The following is a 12,510-nucleotide window of genomic DNA, read 5'->3' as shown; positions in this document are numbered from 1 at the left end:
ACTGGAAGTTGCCTCCCAGTATGTTTCTTTGTTGTCAGTTACTTATGAATCCTTTATTGAATGATTATTGGCTATATTATTGAATTACAATATAAGTTTATAAAATTTAATAATTGGGAGATGATCTTTGTACTGCACCCTGAGGCAGAACAACACTTTATCAAATAAAATCACATCAATTATACATTATCTTTAGAAGTTAAACTACCAACAAAAGCAACTGTGACAGAAGTATGACATACAGGCAATAGTTTTCAGTTATTACTGTTTTTAGGAGTGCAGTACCTAGAGAAGAATCAGAATATAATTTTTCCTGTTTGCTTGTATAACAGAAACACATCCCTACCCAGGAGCCTTAATTACAAAGGAGTACTACTGATAGAACAAACTAACCTTGATGGAGAGTGCACATTATTGGGAAGGCAAAGCAGAAGCTTCCAACATTTCGGCAAGAGTGACTTTGTTATTAGAGAGATAAGGGGGGGAGGCGGTCCTTACTCTCATATTTCTGTTAAAAGAATGGGGCAACATGTTTGTGGTACAGGAAAGGAATAAGATCATGTTGCCGATGTGAAGAAAATAAGCAAATGCTGATATTTTTACAGAATAACATGGTGCAAACTGAAGAGAATCTTTCTATATCAGTCTTTTAAAACAACTCTCCAGTGGAGCTTTTTTTAAACTTACTTCTGTTTCTACCTGTGGTAGGGAAGTGGGAAAAAGGGAAAAAGTGCCCATGTTTTCTATCGTGTTGCCTTGTGTTAAAATGCCCCACAGCTTCTGCAAATTTGGAAAATCCAGCTTGTTACGGACTTAAGAGGCTTTTTAAAGAGATATAAAGTACCCCAATACAGATGTAGTATCATGAAGATCCATGCCCAGAACAATATTTGTACCCTCCTGGTTCACATCACAGATTTATGAGAGCTTCTTAGCAGAATTACTGAAAGTTTTAGTTTGGGGAAAATGTTCCTAGATCTAATGGGGCAAGGGACTCTGGTTGTCTAGGCTAGTCTCTTGAAGAACTCATGTCTGATTTAATTACCACTTGAAACTAGATATATATGTTTGGGATTATCTTGGTTTAGGGCAAATTTGGGAGAGAACTTCCAAATGCGGTCTCCTCAGAGAGCAAATATAAGCAGCTCCTCTTCTCAACTGGTTCAGGAAAGAAGATTTCTTTGGAGAGAAGTGGGAAAATAAACTGTTTATTTAACAGAAGTTGAATAATAACAATAGAACCTTTCATTGTTTGATGAAATGGCAAATCCAGGAAAAAGTCTTTTTCATGTAGTGTAGCTTGGCTCACTCGGGTTCTTATCAGTTCCTCCGGGGCCGGAAAGTACCGTGGCCCAGGCCCTGGTGGGCCACAGGCGTGAGCTTCCGGAGTTTGTCTGGGTTTTTCAGTCTAGAGCAGGTTTGAACAGATCTAAGGGGAAAAAAAAAAAGAAATATAAAAAGGTCTAGGGAACTTCTCTGCTTCAGCTAGCTAAAACTAACTGACAGCAAAGGAGAGCTCTGTCCTGCTGTCCATCTGTGCTGCAGACACCACAGTCCAGGAGCAGGATGTGGGGGAGTGATGGTTTTTTTCAGCACAAACTTCACGCTTCTTTTTCCCCTCTTCGATCTCAGAGCCAGTCTTAAAAGTGCAGAACTTAATATGTAACATAAACCAGGTGACTGGGGATACCAGTATCATCAAGTCACCCCAGGACATTCCACCCCTTATCCCCATATCATCAACCTATTACCAAAACTAATATATATTTTAACTCTACAACACATACATTATATACAGACAAGGGCATTGATATTGAGCAGTGATATTTACTCATGGTTCTCACCTAACAGTCAGATCTCTCTGAGGTACACATCGTGTTGTTCTATCTTTCTTCATTATCCACTATGTGCAACCCGGTCTCTGAGCAAAGACAACCCCACGAATGGGTTTGTCTGCACTTGAAGCAGAATTGATCTAAACTGTTTTTCTTAACAAACTTCTGACATGCACCACTGGGACTTTGTCTCAGTCTACTGTATGCAGGGGCTCAGATTGGGCAGGGCCTGCTTGGTTGGTGGAACCTTGGGTGTTAACTATCCAGGTGGCCTTTGTTAGATGATGTTCCTAATTTTTGAAAGATCTCCTACCCAATGCTTTCAAGGTGGTTTTTAACAGTTCATTGTACTTCTCTACTTTCCCAGCAGCAGGTGCATGGTAGGGTATATGGTACACCCACTCAGTGCCATGTTCCCTAGCCCAGGTGGTTTATAAGGCTGTTCTTGAAATGAGTCTCATTGTCTAACTCAATCTTCTCAGGGGTACCATGCCTCCAAAGGACCTTCTTTTCAAGTCCCAGGATGGTGTTTCGGGCTGTAGCATGAGGTATAGGGTAAGTTTTCAACCATCCAGTGGTGGCTTCTACCATTGTGACCATGTAACGCTTCCCTTGGTAGGTTTGGGGCAGTGTGATGCAGTCAATTTGCCAGGCCTCCCCATACCTATATTTGGACTACTGCTCACTATACCTGTCCTGGGGTGACTTTATGATACTTGTATCCCCAGTCATCTGGTTTATGTTATATATTAAGTTCTGCACCTTTAAGACTGGCTCTGAGAGTGAGAGTGGGGGGAAGAAGAAGCGCACAGTTTGTGTTGAAAAAAAACATCACTCCCCCACATCCTGCTCCTGGACTGTGGTGTCTGCAGAAAGGACAGACAGCAAGACAGAACTTCTCTCTGGCTTTTAGTTAGTTTTAGCTAGCTGAGGCAGAGGAGTTCCCTAGACCTTTTTTTCCCTTTTTTCCTGGATCTGTGCAAACCTGCTTTGGACTAAAAAACACCCAGCCAAACCCCAGGAGCTCACGCCTGTGGCCCACTGGGGCCTGGGCCTCGACACTTTCCAGCACCGGAAGGACTGATAAGAACCTGAGCGAGCCAAGCTACACCACATGAAAAAGACTTTTCTTCCTAGATTTGCTATTCCATCGAACAGAGAGAAGTTTTATTACTTAGTATTATTCAATTTCTGTTAAATAAACAGGTTTTTTCCAGTTCTCTCCAAGGAAATTTTTTTTTCTTTTCCAGACCAGTTGAGGGACAGAAGTAATTTGAATTTTTTCCCTGGGGAAACCCCCATTTAAAGTTTTTCTCCCAAATTTGCCCTAAACTAGGACAAATGCCATAGTGGCTTCAGCCATTTGGCCTGCTTGATCATGGCACACGTCTCACAGTCATGGATAACTTGAGAAATACTGTCCATGGTTAAATCCACTCCTCAGTCTTGCGCTCACTTACAGGTGGCATCTCTACCCTGATGACCTGTAGCATCATGGGCTCATCAAGCTAGGAATGACTCTCTCTTGTGTTGCCAATCTAAGTTTATCTTTGACACTTTTATCTTTGCAGCCTGATTCACCTGTTCATTGTTTCGATGCTTTTCATTAGCCCGACTCTTGGGGACATGGGCACCTAGATGATGGACTTTCACAGATAGTTTCTCTACTCTGGTAGCGATGTCTTTCCACTCATCAGCAGCCTAAACTGGTTTTCTTCAGCGCTGCCAATTGGCCTTTTTCCATCTTTCCAGCCATGCCCACAGAGCATTGGCTACCATCCATGAATCAGTGTAGAGGCAGAGCTTCAGCCACTTCTCTTTCAGCAATGTCCAGGGCTGATTGAGCAGCTTTGAGTTCAACAGGTTGACCTTTTCTTTCAGTAGCTTCTGCAGCTTGTCATGTGGGACTCTATACAGCTGCTTTTCGCTTTTGCTTCATCCTTGTGATGCGACAGGAACTATCAGTGAAAAGAGCATAACATGTTTCTTCTGCTGGCAGTTGGTTTTATGGTGGAGCCTCTTCAGCCAGTGTCACTTGTTCCTGCTCCTCTTCATCAGTGAGACCAAAGTTTTCACCCTCTGGCCAGTTTGTAATTACTTTCAGAATCCTAGGGCTGTTCAGTTTTCTAATACAGGTGTGCTGTGTGATGAGGGCAATCCACTTGCTCCATGTAGCCTCGGTGGCATGGTGGGTGGAGGGAACCTTTGCTCTGAACATCTACCCCAGCACTGGCAGTCGGGGTGCCAGGAGGAGTTGTGCTTCTGTGCCAATCACCTCTGAGGCAGCTTGGACTCCTTCATAGGCAGCTAAGATTTCCTTCTCTGTGGGTGTGTAGTTGGCTTCGGACCCTCTGTAGCTTCGGCTCCAGAATCCCAGTGGTCGGCCTCGAGTCTCCCCAGGCACTTTCTGCCAAAGGCTCCAGGACAGACCATGGCTCCCGGCTGCAGAGTAGAGCACGTTCTTTACATCTGGTCCTGTCCTGACTGGGCCAAGGGCTACTGCATGAGTGATCTCTTGCTTCATCTGGGCAAAGGCTTGTTGCTGTTCAGGGCCCCACTGGAAAGTGTTCCTTTTGCAGGTGATCTGGTAGAGAGGTCTCATGATCTGGTTGTATTCAGGAATATGCATTCTCTAAAAATCTATGGCACTTAAGAAAGCTTGCGTTTCCTTCTTGCTGGTTGGTGGAGATATTGCGGTGATCTTATTGATGACATCAGTAGGGATCTGACGCCGTCCATCTTGCCACTTTACCCCCAGGAACTGGATCTCTTGAGTAGGTCCCTTAACTTTGCTCTTTTTGATGGCAAAACCAGCTTTCAGGAGAACGTGGATGATTTTCTCTCCTTTCTCAAAGACCTCTGCAGCCATATTCCCCCACACAATGATGTCATCAATGTACTGCAGATGTTCTGGAGCCTCACCCTTTTCCAGTGCAGCTTGGATCAGTCCATGGCAGATGGTGGGGCTGTGCTTCCACCCCTGGGGCAGTCGGTTCCAGGTGTACTGCACTCCCCTCCACGTGAAGGCAAACTGAGGCCTGCATTCTGCTGCCAGGGGAATGGAGAAAAATGCATTGGCAATGTCAATAGTGGCGTACCACTTCGCTGCCTTGGACTCCAGCTCGTACTGGAGCTCCAGCATGTCCGGCACGGCAGCGCTCAGCGGTGGAGTCACTTCATTCAATGCACGATAGTCCACAGTCAATCTCCATTCTCTGTCAGACTTGGGCACAGGCCAAATGGGGACTCTTGAAGGATGAGTGGGTTTTACTGACCAACTCTTGGCTTTCCAGCTCTCGGATCATCTTGTGGATGGGGATCACAGCATCTCAATTCGTCCAATACAGCTGGTGGTGCACCGTCGAGGTGGCAATTGGTACTTGTTGCTCTTCCTCTTTCAGAAGTCCTACCGCAGATGGGTTCTCTGATAGTCCAGGCAAGGTATTCAATTGCTTGACGCTCTCTGTCTCTACAGCTGCTATCCCAGATGCCAACTTGAGTCCCTTTGGGTCCTTGAAATACCCGCTTTGGAGGAAGTTTATGTCCAAAATGCATGGAGCCTGTGGGCCCATCACAATGGGGTGTTTCTTCCACTCACACCCACAATAGAAACAGATTCTGCTCCCACATGTCTTGATGGGATTAATGCGCACTGTGCACCAGTGTCAACCAAGGTGTCATATTTTCGTGGTTCTGATGTGCCAGGCCAATGAATCCACACAGTCCAAAAGACACAATTTTCCCTAGCCTCAACCTGGCTAGAGGCAGGGTCCCTCTAAGCCTGGTTATTTTTCTTTCTCTGCGCATCTGTCTTGGAGGTTCCTTCAAGGGGATCAGACGTGGTGTCATCGTCATCATCATCATACCCAGCAGTTTGGCTACAAGCTACTGGAGCAACTTTCTTTTTGGTGGAACTTCCCCTCTGAGCCTTGCTCTCTTCCAATTTATGCACCTGTTTTGCCAGAGCAGCAGTAGATTTCCCATCCCATCTCTTCATGTTTTCTCCACAGTCACGCAGGAAGAGCCACAGCTCAGCTGTCATAGCTTTCTCTCCCTACCTGCAGAACTTCTGCGTTGAGTACCAGGGTTTCTGGTCTGTACTGCCGAGACTGGAAGAAGGTCCTCCCTGAGTTTCTTGAGGTTCTTCTCTATCTTGTCTTTGAATTTCTGCAGACGTGTTTCCACAGCTGCAATTTTTGTGTGTGTGGGGCCACGCACAGTATCTGCATATGCTCGGAGCTTCTTCGCCATATCCAGCACAGTCTCCTCCCTGTCATCCCACTTCATCGTTGCTAAAGCAGAAGCGTATTCTTGTGGCCCAAGTCGTACAAGTTTTTGCCACATCACGTATGTACATGGTACCAAGTCTGGATTCCTTGTGTCTAGGCCATCCAAAAAGACAATTTCTACCACTGCCACTTCTCTCAAACGTTGAATCTTTTGTTCTATGGTCTTTCAATGAGTTTGCTGTATATAGAGATCGTCTGCACACAGATATCTTTGTGCCACACTTGCCGGGACCTGTTTCCAGAGACTATAAAGGTCAGCCTCCTTCATCATTCCTTGGTCGATAACTGGATCATGCAACAGGGATCCCAAATGCCTCGCTTCAGTATCATTCAGAATTGTAGCCTCACCTGCAGTGTCTCACACATGGACTAACCAACTAATTACAGATTCATCAGGTCATCGAGTGTAATCCTTTCTTAGGCCACGAAGGTTCTTCAGGGAGAAGGGCTCACCAGCACCTTCTGAATTTGTGTCAGTTCATGGTCTTGAGGGTCCTTTCCCCACATCACCATTATCGTCCACTGGCCGATCGGTTTTGGTTTTGAATTTCGTGCCTCTCGTGGTAAGAACAACAGACATTGACTTAGGCTCACTGTCTGGTGTGGCCACTGGCTTAGGCTCACTGTCTGGTTTGGCTGCAGCCTGAGTGACTGGGGTAGCTGCTGATTTATCTGCCTGCCCTACAGTATCTAGCACTGTGCGATAAGCATACGCTAGGGCCCAGCTTATTGCAATGAGATTTTTCTCCTTAGAATCATCATAGCAATTCTCTTCCACATATTTCTGCACTTCATCTGGGTTCTGAATTTGTTTACATGAAAATTCCCAGGCTGGGGGATCAGAAAATTTCTTCAAGGTCCTATTCATTCTCTTCCATTCTCTACACCACTCAGGGTTTTCCACACCTGGGTCTACTTCTGGGGCAGGGGTCTCATTGGCTCCTCTGGATATCTCAGCCCTCACTCTAGAGAAGTTGCAGACCACATAGAGGAAGCTTAACAGCTGAACTACCAGGAAAGTGGTATCCTTAACACTCAGGGGAAACTGGATATTCTTAAAAAGGGACATAACAGATTCAGAGGAGAAGGAAAGGAAAGGCTGAAAAGCCCCATCCCCTGCTCCTCCTCTGACAAACTGGATGCTATTACCAATAAACCCCCAAAACATGCTAGTGAGACTGGGAGGCAGGGTCAGATGAAGAAACCATAAGCCAAACATACCTGGCACAAACTTCAGTACCTTTATGAACTTCTGATAAATCATTATCACTGAGCCCAGCACAATAGCTATTCTAATCATTGCCCCTCTACTGTAAAAGAGGTAGAAGAAACGTATTAAAACCTCAGAAAAGTCTCGGGACCAGATCCACATGAAGGCCTCCACCCGAGAGACATTATGCATTTAAACAGCATGGCTACTGACTGCTCTGTCCCAATACAGAGTAAGTACAACCAAAATACAATTAGTAATCAGTACAGAGTTTTTTCCACTTTGTCAAGCCCCATGCGTTGGGTGCCAAGAATCTTATTTGTCTTGGTTTAGGGCAAATTTGGGAGAGAACTTCCAAATGGGGTCCCCTCAGAAAGCAAATCCAAGTGGCTCCTCCTCTGAACTGGTTCAGGAAAGAAGATTTCTTTGGAGAGAAGTGGGAAAAAAACCAACTGTTTATTTAACAGAAATTGAATCATATTAAACAATAAAACCTTTAATTGTTTGAGGAAATAGCAAACCCAGGAAAAAGTCTTTTTCATATAGTGTAGCTTGGCTCACTCAGGTTCTTATCAGTTCCTCCGGGGCCGGAAAGTACCGTGGCCCAGGCCCTGGTGGGCCACAGGCATGAGCTTCCGGAGTTTGTCTGGGTTTTTCAGTCTAGAGCAGGTTTGAACAGATCTAAGGGAAAAAAAAAAAAAGAAATATAAAAAGGTCTAGGGAACTTCTCTGCTTCAGCTAGCTAAAACTAACTGACAGCAAAGGAGAGCTCTGTCCTGCTGTCCATCTGTGCTGCAGACACCACAGTCCAGGAGCAGGATGTGGGGGAGTGATGTTTTTTTTCAACACAAACTTCATGCTTCTTTTTCCCCTCTTTGATCTCAGAGCCAGTCTTAAAAGTGCAGAACTTAATATGTAACATAAACCAGGTGATTGGGGATACAAGCATCATAAAGTCACCCAGGACAGGATAAAACACACTTCTCCAAAAAGCACCCAACCCTGATTAAAATGTTTGTAATAATAAGGAATCCATCCTCTGTTCTTCTATCTTAACTCTCCATCACTTAAGTCTTTCCTAATAAAAATCATCACTTTTTTCCCAGTTTGAATTTGTGAAAACTCAGTCACCAGCCCCAGAATCTTGTTAAATGTTTCTCCAGCCAGATTGAACCAACTTCTACCATCAAGTTTTTCTGTGCAAAGTAGAACACAGACAGGAATAAAAGAAAACCAAGAACAGCTGGTAACTTTGAAATGTACTCTACATAAACACATTTCAGTAATTTTGGTTATTCTTATGACCCTCCCCAGTCTTCAATATTATTCATAAAGTACAAAGAGAAGTACTGGAGCTGGTGCCAGGAAAGAACATATATCAGTATCAAAGAGAAAAGTTTCCGTTTCATTATGTCAGTATTTGAAATGCAGTGTTTTCCCCAGAATATAACACATTGGAGCCTAGAGGGCTGGATTCATGCTCTCTTGTCATATTATGGCTTGTAGCAGGCATTAGTCATTACACTATTTTATCCTTTATCTTCTAAAACAGTGACCTGCAACATACTACGCTAATATACAGCTAATATACATTGATCTTGCTTTGAAAATATCAAATAAACTTAGTTTTAATTGCAAAAAAGTAAAACCAAATAAAGTGAAAATCAAACTTGAACATTTTCAGTCAGAACAAAAAGAATTGGGAAAGATTATAAGAAAGAAATTCTTAAACACTGAGAAGTTGTACAAGCTTAAAGTAGGAGTAGCTGTATACCCTTTACCTCTATACATGGATAAACATTAACATACTTACATGGTTGTTAAGAAGCATAATAATATCAGTTACATGCAAACCACTGTATTATTTGTCCCAAGTAAACTGATGAAAATGGGTGAAACATATTTAAATCTCCTGGAGATAAATTTCTAAGTGCAGGTGTGTCTCAAACAAACATTTGGCAGGGAAAAATCTTGGTCACAGTCAAACAGGGTGATCTTCAGAACTTGATCTAGGGATAAGATTCTCCATGTAAAAAATAAAATTACAATAATACCCATATATGTTACTGATATGTTTGAGTGTCGAGGCAAATAGTTGAAGTGACAGGGTTTCCTAATAAAAGACCAACAAGACCTCTGGAAGCAGATAGCAGGAATAGCAATTGGGCTGTATTCTCTGCATAAGCTCTCTTAATCATTGGATAGTTGACATGCCAGCTGGCTTTTCCATAATTCAAAACTATTTAAATTTGGTTATTTAAATAACCAATGCAAAATAAGGCTTGTTCTCATTATTTTATAATCAAACTCCTTCAAAAATCTTGAAAAGAACCCAAACCAACCAAAGAAGCCAAACACACACATACATACATACACACACACACACACACACACACACAACCCCAAAACAAAACTGTTCATGCTGTGATCTAATTTGGAGAACAAATATTTTCTCTTCTGATGGGAGAAAGGAAGCAAAATAACATACACCTGTTACACATAAAAAAGCAATATTCAATAAGGAATATAAAAAGGAAAGGAGAATATGCATAGAAACCTCCATGGTCCCTCAGTTAATATGGCCCAGAAAAATAAAACTCACAGTTACGGTGTTGCCCTTCACACACCGGTTATTCACAATGCTCCTCTCAGATCTTAATAACTGCACTCTTACCTTGCTGTAATCACTATATTCAGAAGTCTGGCATATTACATGCATTGTCTACCTCTCCTTTCAATCCTTCACTTCGATCACACCACATATCAATTGCTTGTCTGTGTTCTGAAGACCCCTTATGTCTTTGCTGTGTTCATCAGAAGTGCTCTCTCAGCTGCAAGATTTCCAAACTCATACTGTATTACTGGTTCTTCTGGAGTTGAAGAAAATTAAACCAATAGCATTCCTCTTAACAAGATAATTTCTTTTATCAAAGGTATCAGATAAGTACACCACTATCTACCTTTGGAAAAATTGATGTTCTATTTTATTTTCCTGTTTTACTTCCTTCCTTAAAAATGTGGAAAAATAAATGTAAAAGCTGAAGTTGTCAAGCTTAAAGAAGAGAAGACTGATATGAAACATAACAGTCTTCAAGTAAAAGATACCTTTGCAAAGAAAAGGAAATAATCTCTTGTCTTTGGAAAGAATGAGAAAAAATGTGTGTGTACTACAGTAAGAAACTTCAATTAGATATTGGAAATAAACATTTAGTGATAATGTTGCTACACTCCAGCAAGAGGCCGTCTTAATAGGCTGCAGTTTCTCTGCCAGCTGGAGCTTTTGTGGCTGATCTGCATGTCTCCCCTCCCTACCTCTCTGTCACTCTCACGTTGTGGTTTTCTCCGTTCTCAATGCTTCCCCTCCTGAAAGACCAGAGTTAATGAGCTCTCTGCATGAGAAGGTCAGCTCTAGTTTTCACTTTCATGAGGGAGAAAGAGGAGATTTTTTTTGCTGTTCTCAGCCCCAGCCTACACAGCCACACAGTACAGCAGCTGGAGAGCTGCCTCTGGGAGCACCATCATTACTTTCTCTCACAAAGAAGGTTTGTTCTGCCCTAGTAACCTAAAACAGGGACCAAAAATTCTGTTCTGTTGTGGAAAGTCTATGCACACACCCACACATATGCTGGGGTTGCTGCCTTTTCATGCCTGATGGTGAGTTCCACACAATGAGCACATCAGTGGCCACAGACAGACAAGAAAAATTACTTTTTTCCTTGATGGAAACAACTACTAGAAGAGTGCTTCCAAAAACCCCAAGCATATTCAATAGGGTCCCAGAAAAAGAAAGGTTTTGTTTTTTCGGGCTTTATGAGCATTTCTCAGTCAAGTCAGGGTCATGATTTTGCCAAAGATCCGTTTGCATGCTAAGATGATTATCTTGTCACATACCTCTGCAGATGCAGATATACCTCCAGGTGTGTATTATGCAACAGGTGAAGAAAATGCATTTGTCAACTAGGCAGAAAAATTGGGATGTGCAGGTAATGAATACCAAGGAAAAAAAGGACAAATATTCATATTCTGTAATTGCCTTCAGACTCCACAGAAGGCTTAAAACTGAGACCATTGCAGTGAGGTTATAATATGGAATAATGTGGTTTCTCTGGTTCTAAGAGATCAGACCACTCTGAAATTTTCTAGCCACCACAGCAAAGTATGGATGCAGTTCAATTCTTAAAATTCAATCATCTGTGACTCAACTGCAATAATTAAAATAGTGCTGGCACCAGTCAGTATAATAATTCTAGAAAGCTTCTGACTGTGTTCCTCTAGCTGTAACAGAAATGTAGTAATCAAGAATGGGGCTGTCAAAAGTTAGTGCAATCTTTTGTTCCTTCATTTTACTTATTGAGTACTGATATAGTGTAGGTGAGCAGTCCTTGGATCCTAGCCTTTAGACCACTATTCTTTATCTACCCATAAATTGGTTCATTCTTTTAAAAACTAGTCTTCTCATTGCCTCAGCTCCATCCACATTTTTTTCCCCTAAACAGAGACCAAAGTTTCCTGATAGTCTGTATGCTTTATTTGGAATATCACATTCTCTGCTCAAATGCTGCCATTGTGCTAATAGAGAATAAGTCAGACTTCTTAATTAAAAAAATGTCAAAGGGTCCTCTGAAAGTCACCTAGTCCAACCCCCCCACTCAAAGTGGGACAGTCACCAGTACCAAACACATCACCCACAGGCTTGTCAAGACCTGAAAAACTGAAACATAAGAGGGTAGAAGGTCCTGTAGGAGGGTACTGCTACAGCTTGCACAGTGTTAGTCGGTGTTCATTCACAGGGAATGTTTCCCTGATATGTAGCTATGGTAAGGAGACAAAAGCCTTTGAACACTCTTCTGAACATGCACATTTCTATGCTCTAGTCCTTGTAATACAACAGAACGGTGTTTGAAGACATTTGAGGTAAATTTCTTTGTTTATCTTTTGCAACACAGATTGACAGTTTCCTTTGCCTGTATGCTTATGATTGCTTTGACAAAAATTCCAGAGCAACTTGGGTCATTTAACACAAATCTGACATGAACAACAAGGTGTATTAAGTTATGCAACACTAAAAAATAGCTGTCTTTTTCTCTGTTCCACAGGAAAGTTTTCACTCAAAAAATTGCTCCAAATTAAGAGCTAAGGCCTCATGAAGAGCCACAGCTGATGTTTCACTGCTAGT

Source organism: Poecile atricapillus, chromosome 1 (genome assembly GCF_030490865.1).
Source record: "Poecile atricapillus isolate bPoeAtr1 chromosome 1, bPoeAtr1.hap1, whole genome shotgun sequence".
In the NCBI taxonomy this organism is placed as follows: Eukaryota; Metazoa; Chordata; class Aves; order Passeriformes; family Paridae; genus Poecile; species Poecile atricapillus.
Note: the sequence above shows the minus strand (reverse complement) of the source record.